At 42.5% G+C, this 16,300-nt stretch overlaps 1 long non-coding RNA gene across 2 annotated transcripts; it reads left to right on the top strand.

Annotated features, from left to right (window-relative positions):
* Positions 1–3,088: 3,088 nt before the first annotated feature.
* LOC147572057 (uncharacterized) lies at positions 3,089–5,004 on the top strand. Of its 2 annotated transcripts, XR_015246733.1 has the most exons (3): positions 3,089–3,144; positions 4,234–4,383; positions 4,750–5,004. It is a non-coding gene; the product is annotated as an uncharacterized LOC147572057 (long non-coding RNA). The 2 variants fall into 2 exon arrangements; XR_015246732.1 differs by having other exon boundaries at positions 4,234–5,004.
* Positions 5,005–16,300: the final 11,296 nt, after the last annotated feature.

Here is a 16,300-nt window from a genome sequence, read left to right as displayed (position 1 = left end):
AATATACATAAAACAATGATCTGAAAGTCAACCAAATGCTGTCTTTCAAAAGGCCCTCTGAACAGACACAACATTGCACAGTGCTAAAGAGGAAGAGTTTAGATGTTTTAAGCAGAGAGAGCCAGAGAGCAAGACAGAGTCAGGGATAGAGAAAGAGAAAGATGGGTGACAGAGTGGGACACTCTCATTTGAAAGTCAGCTGGAATATAGACGCCAGGTGTCTATATCCCAAGGGACTTGGGAGCCACCCAGGAGAACCATTGACCTGAGGGCAGAAGGAACCAGGCGAGATGCTTGTCAGTAACAAAATTTGGTCACTAGTTGGGAAGATGAAATGACCATTGTGAGTATGGCCTGGTACATTCAGGAGGCTGTGAGTGGAAATTTAAAGAAGTCTTCATATAGTCTGCAACACTATAGCATAAGCAACACTGCTTGATTGGTCACTCGTAGAGACAGAAAAAAGGCATTCTTCCTCATTTCTCTATTTCCCGGGCATTTAGCATTCCTGAGTTCATTGTGTTCCCCTGACCAAAGTAGTCGGTTCATGGATGACCACACAATGCAACTGGAGCCATTACTTGGTCTTTTGTAAAAGCAACTGGTAGGGAGGGGAGCTTATGACCTCAGGGATTTAAATCTGGGAGAAGATAGCCTTTTACTGCTGTGGCCCTCTTTTCATCACAGGGCATCTGCAAATGAAGCCATTGTGAAGGACGGCAGACCTGAGAGAGACCTCATTTGAGCCTCTGGACTAATATCCCTCCTTGCGTCAACCAGTCTGATGTGGATTTTCTGACCTTTGCTACCAAAGTGTTCACAGTGGGGCCGATAGTGATGGATTGGGTCATTTTTTAAGCTAGATTTCGCAGGGAAAACCTCTCTAAGCATCTGGAAGTCTGTGGATCAAGGTGCTAATAGCGTACCATTTCCCAGGGATGGGGTTAGAGGTGAATATTTTTTAAAGAAACAATTATTTCTTTGTTAATAGGAAAATATTATATCTACAATTTCAGCTTTTCCTAAAATTGTGAGACAGTCAACTGATCACACTGCTTCTTTGTCTCCAGCCACTCAGTATTTGAGGTGTGGCATTTGCTCCTGTAAACTCCCAGGGCTAAGTTGTGCAAGAGCTCACAGATGTGTTTTGCACTTATGCACACTTCATTTGTCTTCCTCCTATGAGGTGAGGTTTCGTCTTCTTTCCTGTAACTTGGCTTAGCATCTTTCCTAACCCCACGCGTTCCCACATTCTCTAATCATGTGAGGTCAAACGCAGAGTTATTTGTCAAATAAAATAATGAATTTACTATGGTAGCTGCAAACTGGGAGGTGAGGGGGACTAATGGCTTCCAGAGGCAAGATGGTGTTCTCCAAAGACGGGAGTGAGGAGACTCTGAGCGTGTGACCAGATTTGTCTTCCTGGCATATTTACCTCCTGCTCTCACACATACACCATTCATGAGAGAGGCAAAATGGGAAGCTTTATTTGAATGAAAGCCCCTCAGGTAGGCCGGAGGCTCCACTTGCACTCAAGGTGCTCTCTGTCTGCTATCTGGCTGCTGTACTTCTGGGGAGGGGCAAGAATGGAGTCTGAGAGGGACAGAAGAGGGGGACGTATGGAGCCCTTAAAATGACTGAATTTACTAGCTACTCTGAGTTGGCTTCCTGTATTTCGTCTTGGGGGAAAAAATTCAGAGCAAGTGACAAAAAGCTACTTCTGGCTTTTTGAATACCCTTGGGGGGAAGGTTTCTAACCTTTCAAAAAGTCTTTCAAATCGAAGCTTAAAGAGAATGTGTGTGTGCTCATGAGTGCTTTCCACACAAACTCTGCTTTTAATAGTAGGTGCGTGTGGATTCAGTTCTCCTGAAGGTGCGTCTTTATATTTGTTTTGAATCAGAAAATGAAGAATTCTGGCTATCAAGGTCAAACTGTCCACTGGATAGCATTGTGCCTGGTGTTGATGATATTGTATTGTGTACTTAAAGATTTACTAAGGGGGTATGTCTTAGGTTGGGTCCTTATCACAAAAAATAACAACAATAAATAAGAGGGTGGGAGGAAAGTTTGGGAGATGGTGGAAAGGCCTATGGAATAGATGGTGGTCATGGTTGCATGGGTGTACCCTCACCTCCCAAATCATCAAGTTGTATACATTAATTGTGTACAGTTTTTTTTTTTTTTGTATGTCAAAAAAATCAAACAGGACTAGCCTACTCAAAATGAAATTATTATTTTCTTTAATTCTAAAAATAGTTATGGTTGCTTCAAATCTACCGATCAATGTGTCCTCCTAGTAACAGACATTGGAAAAATGTGTATGTTTCTCTGAACAGGTATGTGTGTGTGTGTGTGTGTATGCATCTTTTCTCTTGGGTTCCTCTTATGTGAGCCATTCATGCAATACCGAGTAGTCCTATTCTATTAAATAATACACTATTTATATTTTGCTTCTAAGATTTTGGTAACTTCATTCTTTTTGTTCTTACTGTAAATTTTTAGGCAATCTCTCAAAACATAAAATCAGAGATAAAAGTTCAAAGAATAGTGTAATGAGCTACCGTATACATAAATGAGATTTAATACATTATTTGCTTCATTTTTTAATTTGAAAGTTCATTACAGACCTAAAACCTATCCCATTCCATTTCTCAATATTTACTTCCATTTGAATCTCTACAGTAATTCTTCTGTAACAACGGTGTCATCACACCTATAAAAATTAATAATTTTTACTAGCAAACATAAGTGGGAAAAGCTTTTTTTAACTTTAACTAAAAATATCTTACATGTTACGTTTCTATGTTTATACCCCGAATCATCTAGAAATACATATCACTATCAACAGATGGTATTTTTGCTGTTTATATTTGGTAAAACCTTCATACTATATAGTGGCATAAAACGTTTCTTGTGTGTTTCATCTTAGAAGTTACATTGAAAAACTCAGTGAATGAATCTGTATCAGGGTGGTTTTTTCCCTCTTACATTCTTTAACATAATGTTTTCTTGTTCGAAATACTTGTGCTTTTGTCACCGTGAATAATCACTTATGCCTTTACGATTTTTTTTAAAATTTTTTTTTGTAGGAGTTGGTGGCTTACTGTGGGAACAGCTGAATCCTCTCTCGAGCCATAGTCCTGGTGCACATGAGAACAGATGACATATTAAACTGTTTCCATTCTACGGGGTTTAAGTCACTAATGTGTCAGATGGTCATGTACAAGAATTACCATGTTAGATTTCCATAGGTCTCTCCAAGGGCCTTGTTAGAAGCCATTTGTTTCCACAGTGCTTGTAGATGCTTTATAAGGACAACTACTAACAGGTGACCAGTACACAAGGTCATCCTGAACACTGGGAGAGAGCTCCAGAATCCAGATAAAAGACGTGCTGTGTTCTGGATTGCATCTTATTCACTGTATGAACTTGGGCCAACCGATTGACTTCTCTGAGCCTCAGTTTCTCAATTTGTTAAATGGAGCAAATCACAAAGTTATAGAAAAAATTTTTTTGCAAGTATAATACTTTTTATTGACATAAGGTGATAGGATCTGTGCTATGGACTGAATCGTCCTCTCAAAATTCATACATTGAGGACCTAACCCCCAATGTGATTGTATTTGGAAGTAATTAAGGGCAAATGAGTTGATAAGGTGGGGTCCTAACTTGATAGGATTAGTGGCCTTATCTCTCTCTTTCTCTCTCTCTCTCTCTCTCTCTCTCTGCACAAACACGAAGGAAAGGCATGTGAGGTCCCAGTGAGTTGGCGGTCACCTGTGAGCCAGGAAGAGCACTCTCACAAAAACCCAACCATGATGATATCCTGATCTCACACCTCCACCTTCCAGAACTGCAAGAAAATAGATTTCTGTTGTTTAAGACATAAGGTCTAGGGTATTTTGTTATGGTAGCCTGACCTGACTATACAGAGTGTAAGAAGAGAATACATCTTATGGATGGGGGCCTCCTCTCTCTTTCAACTAAAAGAAGATCAGAAGAATGGGTTTACTTTATAGTAGGAAGAGAGTAGGTTAGACATCATGTAACATGTAGAGAATGAACATTGGTCAAGAATGATGAGCTTCTAATTGAGTTTCTAATCTCGCGTCAGTTAAGACATGGGAGAGCAAGCAACCAAAGATGAAAGTCTTTGGGATCTTAGTTTCCTAATTTCTAAAATAAAGAGATTTTAACAAAATGTCTTTCAAGGTCTTTCTTTTTTCTCTTAGAGGTTCCTTTGCATTCCATGATCTTCTGTTTTTGCCTTTTCCCGATGAAACCATGAATCACTGGAGAGCTACTTAGAAGAATTGTGGAAGTGTGTACCTTCTAAAGCTGCACCTCTTCTGCTTTGTGTCATACATCCTACATATCCAGAAGTAAGCCTGCTACTTTCTCTCTGAAGTTCTCTCCAGCCACCAGGTTTTCTGATACCTGGTCTTTATTGTAAACAATTGATGTAGTTTATAGATAAAGATGATGGAGTTTTAAATTCAAAAGACAGAAGTTGTAGGGAGACTATTGATCCAAGTAAAAATATGCTAAACCTTATTTTACACTTTGAGAAAATGTTTTGCTTATTGTGAGCATAGCCTTGTCACTGTAATTTTGTGTAAATACACACACACTGTCTTGGGTTGATATCTTGGGAGATAGATCCTCAAAAGATCTATCTACCTGGAACCTGTGAATGTGACCTTATTTAGGAAAATGGCCCTTGCAGATATAATTAATTGATTGCCCAGGTGGTCCCTACATCCAGTGACAAGTTTCTTATAAGACACAAACGAGAAGACACAGGACAGAAGGCCATGTGACAACAGAGGCAGAGACTGGAATGATGGGGCCACAAGCCAAAGAACACCTGGAGCCACCAGAAGCCAGAAAAAACAGGGAGGATTTTCCCCTGGAGATGGCAGAGGGAGCACAGCCCTGCTGACGCCTTGATTTCATACTTCTGGCCTCCAAAGCTCTGAGAGAATAAACTGTTTTAAGCACTCCTCCCTCCCCCAGTTTGTGGTAATTTGTTGTAGCGGCCCTAGGAAGCTCGTACACATACTCTTTTTTTTACCCCTAACTTTCATTCTATACCATGTCCCAATGGATACATTAACTATATTTAACCAACTTTTGCATCTGAGAGAGGACAGGTGTATTTCTAGAGCTAAATACCTGGGCTATGAATGATTCTGGCGTTCAAGGGTGAATAGTTATCAGCACATCAACATGCTTTTGGTTGATTATTGAGAGGAGTCTTCTAGGTAATCAGAATTAACTCAGTTTTGAAAGTTGGAAGGGCAGCATAAATGTTGAGTGAGGGAGGGACTTTTAATGAATGGAATTTTTCTGCTTCGGCACTACTGATATTTTGGGCCTGGTGACTCGTTATTGTGCAGGTGTTGTGGGGGTGTTCCTGTGCTTTGCAGGGGGCTCAGCAGGCATCTCTGGCCTCTACTCACTGGGTTCCAGCAGCACTCCTCCCTCCAACCCCCCCCCCCCCCCCCCCGCCCACCAATTGTGACAACCAAAAATGTTTTCACACATTGCCAAATGTCCGCTGGGGGCAGAAATTGCCCCTGTGGGAGAACTAGTTTAGGAGATGATGAAGCTCTGTGAGAAGGATGAAAAAAGTGCCTGTGGAAAATACTCAACAGCACATTAAAATCCATAGGATTTTTTTCTTTCTTTTTTAAGTTTATTTATTTATTTTGAGAGAGACAGAGACAGTGCAAGTGGGGGAGGGGCAGAGAGCGAGGGAGAGAGAGAATCCCAAGCAGGATCCATGTTACCAGCGCAGAGCCTGACACGGGGCTCGAACTCATGAAACCGTGAGATCATGACCTGAGCTGAAATCAAGAGTCCGACGCTTAACCAACTGAGCCACCCAGGCGCCCCATCCCTGATCATTTTTAAAGTCAATGAGGATCATCCCGTAGCACAAGAGAGATCTCTTCTCAGAGCGCAAAATGATGATAAGTATGTGTATACATACATACATATATATATATATATATATATATATATATATATATTTGTATGTTGATACATATGTGTATACGAACGTAGGTCTATACACATGTGTATGCATGCATGTGTGTATGAAATGCTTCGTAACACAGATGGCTACAAGAGTTTAATATACTGCATCGTCTTGCTTGGGAATTCTGAAGTTTCAGAGTACAACTCATTGTTTGTAATGATGATGAAGTAGATTAAGAGCCTGTGAGCAAGCTCTGTCAGAAAGGGTAACAAGTCACATTGGTATAAGTGGCCTGAACTGGAACAGTAGTGTTGCTATAGTTTGCAAAACGCCCTCATTTCTCACAAATCTAAGATTCACCCTGCTAATATGAAAATGGAACTCTGTTATTTTGCCCTCCACAAAGTGCTTATTACCTATTTGGAACTTTGTAATCTTTACCAGGCACTTCGGGAGTCACACAGCTGAGGATCCTCATTTACTTTCACACACAGTTGCCTAATGTGCTTTATAAGTCATGTATAATTACAGTGAATGCAGCTTTCTAAAGATACGCTTGTGGGAAGCGTGGCTTCTTCAACTTCTAGAAAAATGTTCACATGCAGGAAAAAGGGTTCCTTTGACAATATCTAAAGTCTTCTTCAGACTCAGAAATAATTTATCTTTACCTTTAAAATATCCATTTCAAAGGATGCAGACATACTGAAGGTTGCTAAGGGCTGTTTCCTGGCTTGGGAATTGGACTGAACTGGCTGATCTAACAGTTCGCTGAGATCCCATTAGAACGATACCACTTCCCAGAGACAACGGGAGTCATGAGGTAAGTTCTGGAAACAAATCAAGGATTTTTGTGGAGAGACTCCTGGGGTCCCACCAGGCAAGAAAAATTGTAGGAGTATCTTTTTGAAATTGATTTTTGAAGTTGAAGGTCATGAATCACAAGTGTGTCCAAGCTGGGCGACAGGTGTTATGAGTACTCTAGATTTTAATTAACAGAGAGGTAATTAGCATAGAGCTGTAGAGGATGACGTCAGGTCAACAAGCAGCTAAAAGGTTTTCTTGCGCCGGGTTGTTTCCCTTTTGAGAGAAAAATATATTTTGGCAGTTAGAGAATGCTTTTTCTGCTAAAAGCGCCATTCTCATTTTTTGGTATTATTAGCAGCTAGCTTGAAGTAGGGACAGGGCAGTCACCTGAGACTGTAGTCCCACTTGGGGCCGCTTCCCACATACATATAGTTTGAGATATTGCCTGGGACAATTCTTTAGAGGTCCAGTTCTGGCTCCAGAATGCACTAGCATGCTTTTGAGGGGAAGGGCACCTGCTCTTGGCCTGTGGCCTGAGGCAATATGGCGCAGACCCTTCAGTGCCAGCGTCGACTGCTGTGTGGATGTTGGCGGCGTGGGCTGGGTTTTTCCACAGTGAAGTGGGACTGAGAACTCCTTCTTCACATACACTTCTGCTTGTACAAGTGCCGGGTTTTGCCCACACGAGCAACTCCAAACCCAGAAATGTAAGTCTCGTTTGTGGTTGCTAGGATGGAACCTGATGGAAAACTTGACCATAAGTCTGAAAAAAAAAAAGCCATGTGAAAAAAAAAAAAAAGCCTCTGGCACAGAAATCGGGAAATAAATTCAAAACATATATCGTGCCACCAACCCTCGCTTCCCTAACTTTCACAGCCATCCACCACCGCATGTTCGGGCATGCGCGGCCCTGACTGCATCACCCCACTGCGTTCTGATCTGAATCCCCACCGAGGGACCACTGGCCTCTCAAGCCGTCCCTGCCAGGGTCTGGGGCAGCCCCCCTCTCTCTTTGCCCACCTCAGATGCTCTCCCGAGGCAGCCAGGGGCCCATCTCTGCCTCGGCAGCTCACATCACTGGCCCTTTCCTCTCCTGAGCTCCCACTTTCCCAACATGGGGCAAGGCCCCTGTTTCACCACAGCAGTAAAAGCTCTTACGTCTTCTAAAGCAGGATGGTCCTCCTCCTTCCCAGTGGAAGCACCAGGAAGCTCCCCCAAACTCTCCTGCTGCCTCCAAGTCATACAGTAATAACAGTAGCAGTAAAAAAAAATTTTTTTTTGACATCATTACTGTTTCTCTTATAAGATATAAGATTAGTATGATACTTATGATAAGATACGGTGTCCCTTAATATTATCAAAACTTGTACATGGACTCATCTTTAGAAAACTTGGCTATTTTGGGGGTGCCTGGATGGCTCAGTCAGTTAAGCGTCCTACTACGGCTCGGGTTATGATCTCACGGTTTGTGAGTTCGGGCCCACGTCGGGCTCTGTGCTGACAGCTCAGAGCCTGGAGCCTGTTCTGGATTCTGTCTCCCTTGCTCTCTGCCCCTTCCCTGCTCACACTCCATTTCTGTCTCTCTCAAAAATAAATAAACATTAAAAAAAGAAAAAAAAAAGAAAACGTGGCTATTTTTATCAAAGTAACAAAGTCTAAAGCAAAAGTGTATGTTTACAAACTCAAGACTCCAACCAGGAAGCTTTTCTGGGAGTCCTGGAGCATGTTTCGTTCAGGGTAGCTGGCGCTCAGTATGTGATTCCGACTCCTTGCAAACCATTCTTTAAGGGAAGTTGGGACTGGTTTCTTGGAAAGTAGGTCACTGGACAATAAGAGTGCCTCCTATCACTTCCACTTTTCATGTAATCATAAGTCTGGAATTTAAACCCAGGTCTGTCACCCCAGAGTTTGTGCTACATTTGCTTCCAAAGTCACCCTCTATCTAATCTGCATATGTCACCGTTCTCCATTTTGAGAATAAACACGAGCTGCTTTACACTTCCCTTTCCTTCTTTCCATCCACATTTTAAAATAGGAAGCTCATCCCTAAGAGGCTGTAGGATGAAGCCACGTGGAACTTGGCCTCTGGAGACCCATCACTGCTGTAAAAATCTCTACCTTCCGCTATAACTGGCCCTAACTGTCCACTTAACCTCCAGGTCTTCGAGTGGGGAGGATGGTGTCCCCCACTGCTGTGGGGCTAACATTGGATTCATACACAAGCCGATCAATCCATGCTGGACAAAGAACAAGCCCCTGCGTCTCACCGTCATGGTCACCATTAAAGGGCTGAATTTGCTTTCTGTTGTCAAGATCCTTGAAGGGTTCCACAGAGTGGGTGGGGTCGGAAGAGGAGGAGCAAGGCAGTAGGTGGGCCTTTCCTCCACCCCAGCCCATCTCTCCTGTACATCCTGGTCTTTCTTGAACTGGAAGGTCCTCCTACACCCATCTGTCAGTGGCACCATAAACTCGATAGAGCAGATTTAGCCAACCCCAACCAATTCATTATTTACATTTTGAGTCTGCAGATGGTCTGAGATACCTAGAACAGTGAATTACAGCTGCCTCTATCTTCCTCATTTCTAGAGGTAAATGATTCTCAAAATGGAAACTTGGGGCATAAAAAAAAAATCATTTAATTATTTTACAATCACTTTTCATTTTAAGTTCTCTTATTTGAAGTCTGCATGGAAATTCATGCTTAAAATGTCCTTGAGGGGCGCCTGGGTGGCTCAGCCAGTTAAGCATCTCTTGATTTTGGCTCAGGTCATGATCTCACAGTTTGTGAGTTCGAGCCCCACATCGAACTCTGTGCTGACAGTGCAGAGTCTGCTTGGGATTCTTTCTGTACCTCCCTTTCTGCCCCTCCCCTGCTCTCACTCTCAAAATAAATAAACCTAAAAATTTTTTTAAATGCTCCTTAAAGCCTTAAGATACTCCTAAAATCCCAACAAAAATTTTGTCCATTTCTCTTTTCTTCTATCTATTCCGATTACAGAACATGGTTCCGTGGGGTTGGGAGCACTAACAGTAAACTCTTCAGTTTTGTCTATCTACAGCTATTTTTAAACATAATTTTATTTTTTTCTGAATGTGATTATAAGGAAGGTAGAGATATTGGAAAGATTTAGATTTTTAGTTGGTTGATTTCTCTAAAACATTGGATGGAGTTTTGAGCGGCAATCAAAAAGATTAGTAGAAATCTCTGGGTGGTGGGAAACGATGTGCATGCCCCAGCGTGCCCCCTCACCTCTACTTAGTCTCACTGTGGAATGACCTCCACCGTGCTCTTTTTGTTTTTGTTTTTTTTTTTTTTTGAGAGAGAGAGAGCGAGCCAGCAGGGAGGGGCAGAGGGAGAGGGAGAGAGAGAATCTCAAGCAGCCTCCATGCCTAGCACGAAGCTCGATCTCACGACCGCGAGATCATGACCTGAGCTGAAATCGAGAGTCGCTTAACCAACTAAGCCACCCAGGCACCCCCACAGTGCTCTTAAAGTTAGAATTCTCATCCCTTCCACTGGATAAATGGTTAGTGTTGGGAGTAAAGGGACCAGATAGTAATTTACTTCTAGATAAGTTAAGATGGAAATTTTGCATTTGAAACATCTGAGCTTGGTAGACCAGAGGAATGGTTCGCTAGCAGTCGAACGGGACAGAAAATGTCTAATATGCATCTTAGTCTCTGTAAGTGAGTTGTGGCATTGCTGTAAGTAATAGGGACCCCTCCACCCCACCCTTTATCCTCTCCTCCTCAAAATCCCCCAATGCTTAAATAAATTAGGGGTCATTTTTAGCTAATGCAAAGGAAGAATGGAGTTAGGTAGTTCAGGTCTGAAGTGGCAGCTTCCTGGCAAATCAAGAATTTGGGCTTCCCCTTTGCCACTCTCAGGATGTGTCTCTTGTCATTATGCTCCTAAGATGGCATCTGAGTCCAAGCCAACCTGTGCACATATCAGGGGGAAAAAGGAAAAGGGCAGAAGGAGCATGTCCCAGTTGCGTCAATAGCCTTTGACAAATTTTTAAAGGCTGTCCAGTCCCTTTTGCTTCCACTTCATTTCTTGAACTACAGTTGTGAGCGCTCCTAACTAAAGGAGGCTGGAAAACACAGTCATTTCTTTAGTTCTTTGTAAATGAGTACATTGCAGTCCTGAAAAAAAATGGGGTTCTCCTGGAAGGGGAGAATAAATTGGCCATTGGAGAGCTATTAGTAGCTCTGCACTGTCCTTACCTATCATAACAAATATCGAAATTCCCCAATTAGAGAAATACCTTATAGGATAGCATCAACTCCTAAACTTCAGGAAGAAGTTTTTCATTTGTCTTTTCTTCCGTCTTCACTGCAGAACATGTTTCTATGGGACTAGGAGGTCTCACCATAAACTCTTCAGTTTTGTGTAGCCCCAGCTATTTCTTTCTTTCTTTCTTTCTTTCTTTCTTTCTTTCTTTCTTTCTTTGAACGTTTATTATTTTTGAAGGAGAGAGAGAGACAGAGCATGAGCAGGGGAGGAGGGAGTAGAGAAAGGGAGACACAGAATCCTAAGCGGGCTCCAGGCTCTGAGCTGTCAGCACAGAGCCCGACACGGGGCTCGAACTCACAAATCGTGAGATCAGACCTGAGGCGAAGTTGGACGCTTAACCGACTGAGCCACCCAGGTGCCCCTAGCCCCAGCTATTTCTGACACATTTCTCTTCGCTAGGGCCATTTGTGTTTAAACTCATTCCTACTGGTAAAATATCTCATCTAACAACCTTGGGCATTAAACACCTCCTTAAAATTACTCATATGGTTTACTCTTTAGCTTGCAACATGGTTTACACCGTCCTCCCCAAGAGGCAATCAAACTGATCACAGCCACCTGTTCCACCACCCCCACCAGATCTTTATGAAGCCTCTAGACCACTGCTGTGCCCATAGAAAGTCACAAATTGCTAAGCCATCTTGGTAGAAGCAGCAACAGCTAAGTTCGTCCTTTTAACTGAAATCTTTGCCTGTGAATTTCTAAATAAACGTATTTGAACATGGACCTGGCTTTTGACTTGGATTTTCTTCATTTCAAATTTGTGGTCTTCACTCCTTAGAAGGGTCTCTGAACTGGCTTTTCATTATAGATGGTGCTACCTTTTCATTGTAAACCCGGGCTGTTGTCTTTACTATCCCATTGCCTGTGAAAAAATACTCTAAAGTGATTTTCCTGCCACATCAGCTATAAGGTAAATCATTCCTTTATTCTTACCATTGCTAAATTATCTGCCCTTGGCAAGAGATCACAGGGAAACTACAAACAGAGGTATAACCACATTGCCTGCGGTCCCACAGGTTTGGCCAGAAATACTTTCTCTTCCAGATGCTATCCCCTTTCATGTAGTTCTCCTCTCTGGGAGGTTCACTCTCCTATCATTTGCATTGTGAATTTCTCCCTTCTCTCCATGTGACTGACTAGTGTATTCCCCTGCACCCACATCACATCCCCAAAACGACCTTCAATAATGAAGGGAATAGTGCTAAGAGAAGTTCCGAGCAAAGGGTGAAAGCGATTGTATCAAAGAAAACCATTTAATGTTTTTGATGTATTTTAGCCACGTACACTTTTTGGTAAAGCTCTTGTACCCACGAATTTGTTGGATTTCCCATAATGACATCTTTTATACCAAATCCATTGGAAGTTTATTAAATTGTTCCAGCTTTGATGGAGAATTGAGCTCTGAAACGTGATTGTTTTGAGTGAGGCAAAGATTAGCAAAATGATTTCCTTTTCTCTACGCATGGAAAAGATTATGCCACATTTAGTAAGTACCTACTGGAATTCTTAACTGCAGTTAAATCATGTTAGTATTTTCCTTAGGGTAGAGGCAGAGTGGTTAAGCCTGCCGAATGATTCCATGTAGGTGAAAACTTGGCGTGGAGCCTTGTAACCTCAGGCTGTGAATCTGAGCCCAGCCACACATTTCCACACATTCCCCAGCATCCCGTATAATGCACACAAGCGACAAAGTTTTAAAGAGGCAGTGGAATTATTCCTATTTACCCAAGAATTGAACAGAGCTATTAGGAAGAAATCTCCAAGTCCTCTGTGAGATAAAAATAATTCTTCCACTGCTGTGAGACAGTGATGGGAGTTTGTGAGCCAAGAGGAAAGCAGCTGAAAAGAGGTAGAAAAAGCATCATGAGTGTTTTTCCACTCTTTTAAGTCATTAAAATTGGCTTAAAATATTGAAAGTGATTTTTTTTTTGGTTCTAATGGCTCTTTCTACATAATAGTTCCTGATCTTTCTTGATTTTTAAAAGTGTTATATTGAAGCGAGGTAAGTTTATTCAGAAACCCTATAGTGCTGATGTTTCTCGAAGTATTAATGCTCTTGGATGTTCTTTTTCCTGGCGGTGTAGTCTAAAAGAGAGCTGGTTTCGAGGAAAAGTCTCGGCGTTTGATTCTGCATTTATCAGCCGTGACCCTGCACCAGTTGCCTACCCCCTTTGAGGCTTAGTTTTCTGGAAAAATGGGGGGAAAATCATATCCAAATTGTAGGCTTGTTGAAGAGGTTATGCTCAAGTCCCAGGAAAATGCTTGGCACGGTCGGGACTCATTGAGTGTTAATCGCCTTCTTGATGCTAGTGATGTTATATTACGTTGTTAGTAATTATAATATTATTACATATAGTACATTATTAATATTATATTACACAAGTAGGACACTAAATTTATAAAGAACGAAAAGCAAATAAGATGAGTGCTACCACGTTTCTTAGTCGGGGGTCTTGACGTTAGCAGTACGCATATTACTGGCACGTATTGACAGGTGTAATATGGCTGGTGTAATAAGGGTTAATGCTTAGTAGCGAAACTGCTGAGTTAAAAGGAAAATGAATTTTTTAGTTGCTAATTACTAGCAACTTCTTCTCCAAAAAGCCTACTTCAATGTTTGATTTCCCCTAAGAGTGTATGGGAGCCCCCAATTCTCCATGCCCTGATAATCAGAGCTGGATGTTTTAAAAGTTTTAATGTGGGGGCTCCTGTAAGAGGTAAGATCATCGGTCAATAATTAAATTAACTATAATTAGTTATGGAAAATAATTAGCCCAAGATTTCAGCCTAAAAGTGCCGGGAAGCTGGCAGAAGCCAAATTCATGATGTGCTCTATGTATTTGAATAACATGACCTACTTGTTTTCTTCTACAGACCTGTACTTCTTTTTAACTGCTGGGTGAAGATACTCTTGTTTTTAAATTTATCCCCACACTCCCCAGCTTCTTCTTCTTCTTTTTTTTTTTTTTTCAGGCTTCTGCAGGCATGTTTCTTAGGCCAAAGTCACACAAACAAGGGATTCACAGACCCTCTATAGCACAGCCCCTTATTGCTAGAGAAACTTCCCTATGCTAGTCCCCTACAAAATCATGAGAAACCATGGCATTCAAATCGAATGCGTTTAAAAATCAGAGCATCGTGAAAAAATAAAGATTGATGGGCTCTCCTCGATGAAGTCTCATTCTGAAGATCCGGGAGGGAGACGGAATGTTTTTTAATGACACCATAGGTGACACAGCAGCCCCCACACCACACCGTTATAGGAGACAGCCAGCTTTTACCCAATCAGACTCCGTCTCTGTGGGGATGTCCTTTATACTCGTGAGTGACCAGCAGGCCCGGACAGGCGACTGAGCCTCCCCAGTTACTACGTGCTCTTGGCTTGGAGAATGTGATGAATCTTTGGGAGGTGCCTGTGAAGAGCCAGCACCTGGTGGTCGTAGAGAATGTATTTCATCAACCCCGTGCTCGTTCCTTAGCCTGAAAACAACTTTACTGACGCTCCTTGCCACGGCGACATGGCACATGGCTGACCAACTGCTCTCTGCACTTCACACTACCCTGGCCCCTGTGACAACAACTGAATTGGCAAAACTCTGCCAGGGGCCGGACCGTAACTGTGGTATGAAATGTGGCTTGGGAAGGGGAGGAGAGAAAAGAGGCATCCAGGCTTAGCTCTTGTTTGTTTTAGAGTTTTTCAGCTCTTTAATCAAGAGGGTAGATGTTGCTCCTAACCGATCTAGCGAGCGTGGCTCCGATGGCTTCTGACTTCTTTTTGTTTGTCGAATTGACACTTAGCGCAGTTCTCAGCACATGCCGGGTGGCCAGAAGATGTTTGCTGCGTGTTCTTGCGTGCCCACACTCCTTCGACAAACTTCTATTGGGAGTCTGACTCCAGGCAGGCTTTTGGGTCCTGGGGATATGGTGGTGAACGAGATGAACCTGGCCCTTGCCCTCATGGGGCTTACATTCTAATTGACAAGTTCGCTGCCCACTGAAAGTTCTACTAAGTGCTACAAAGAAGAATGTAGCTTTAGTGGGCATGGGCACGCTAACTGGAAGGCCAGACTTAGAGAAGTGTGCTTTCAGAGCACACAAGCCCAAAAGGGAACAAACAAAATAAGTGACAGATCTTTTTGGTCAGTATGACAACTGTGTCAGTGTGTTTGAAGTCAAGGTGTTTTGAAGGGGAGCTTTCCAGGATTGACAGGTTTATCCTCTAGAGTAGTTCTATAACGGGAAGGGCTTCCTAGCCACAGCTTCTTGGTCCATTCTCATAGATAAGTAGGTGTCTTTGCCTCTTTTGGCCCAATATCCAGGCCTATGCTAAGTTCCCTTTCTAATATCAGAGCTAATTTTAGGCCCCAGACATGGCTTCCAGCCAGAGCGTTCATGTGACCACCTCCTGAATGTGCTCTGGGAAGCATAACTACTGTCTGGAATGACGATCCTATTTCTCTGACCAGCGTGCTTCATAAACAGATGATTCCGTGGACGCATGCCTTGGGAACAGCTTGGACATCCTTATGTGGTTGCTTTTGTGGGTATCTCTTCATCACCATATTTAGGGACATCTGCTGTTGGGTATCCTGTAAAATAGATTCACTTGTGATTTGATCAGCCTGCATGCGCAGCCTGGATACCCTCTTCTTCTTTGCTCTTACTAGGCAAGTGGGTAGTTATTAATACCCATTCAAGTACTCCAGTGCTGCTGACACAGTGACCTAGTTAAGAATGCCGTCTTATCTTCAGGGAAGGGGCTTGTAATATGCTTCTTACCGCTGCCACTGTAAGGCTGTGAGCTTAGAAGTAGTCATGCAATTGCTAAGTTCAACTTCTCTTGGTGAATCCCACGTAGGACCAGTAAAATCCAGCAATACTCAAATTTAAGTATGTATAAAAATTAAAGTGTTTGTAAGGAATTGATGCCTTCTGGCACCATAAAGTGAAATGTTAAAAAGCAGTGGTTAATATGAATCTCAGTCTGATGATACCTGTTTGGAATTTTGGAGGGTGGCCTCCAGCTGCCTTAGGATTCCTGAAGTGACTCAGCAGTGGTCTGGATCAACCCAATCCATATTTATTAAACACCTAATCTGTTCCAGGGACACTGTACTGGATGCTGGGAGGTAACGAAAGAGTGATCCTCAATACTTCACTAGCCTGGGGACTTTGTGGGATAGAAGCCACAATGCAGGTTGACCAGGATCAA

This window comes from Puma concolor, chromosome F2, assembly GCF_028749965.1.
Source record: "Puma concolor isolate L17-30 chromosome F2, mPumCon1.1.hap2, whole genome shotgun sequence".
NCBI classification, from domain to species: domain Eukaryota; kingdom Metazoa; phylum Chordata; class Mammalia; order Carnivora; family Felidae; genus Puma; species Puma concolor.
Note: the sequence above shows the minus strand (reverse complement) of the source record. Positions and strands in the feature narration are given on the sequence as shown.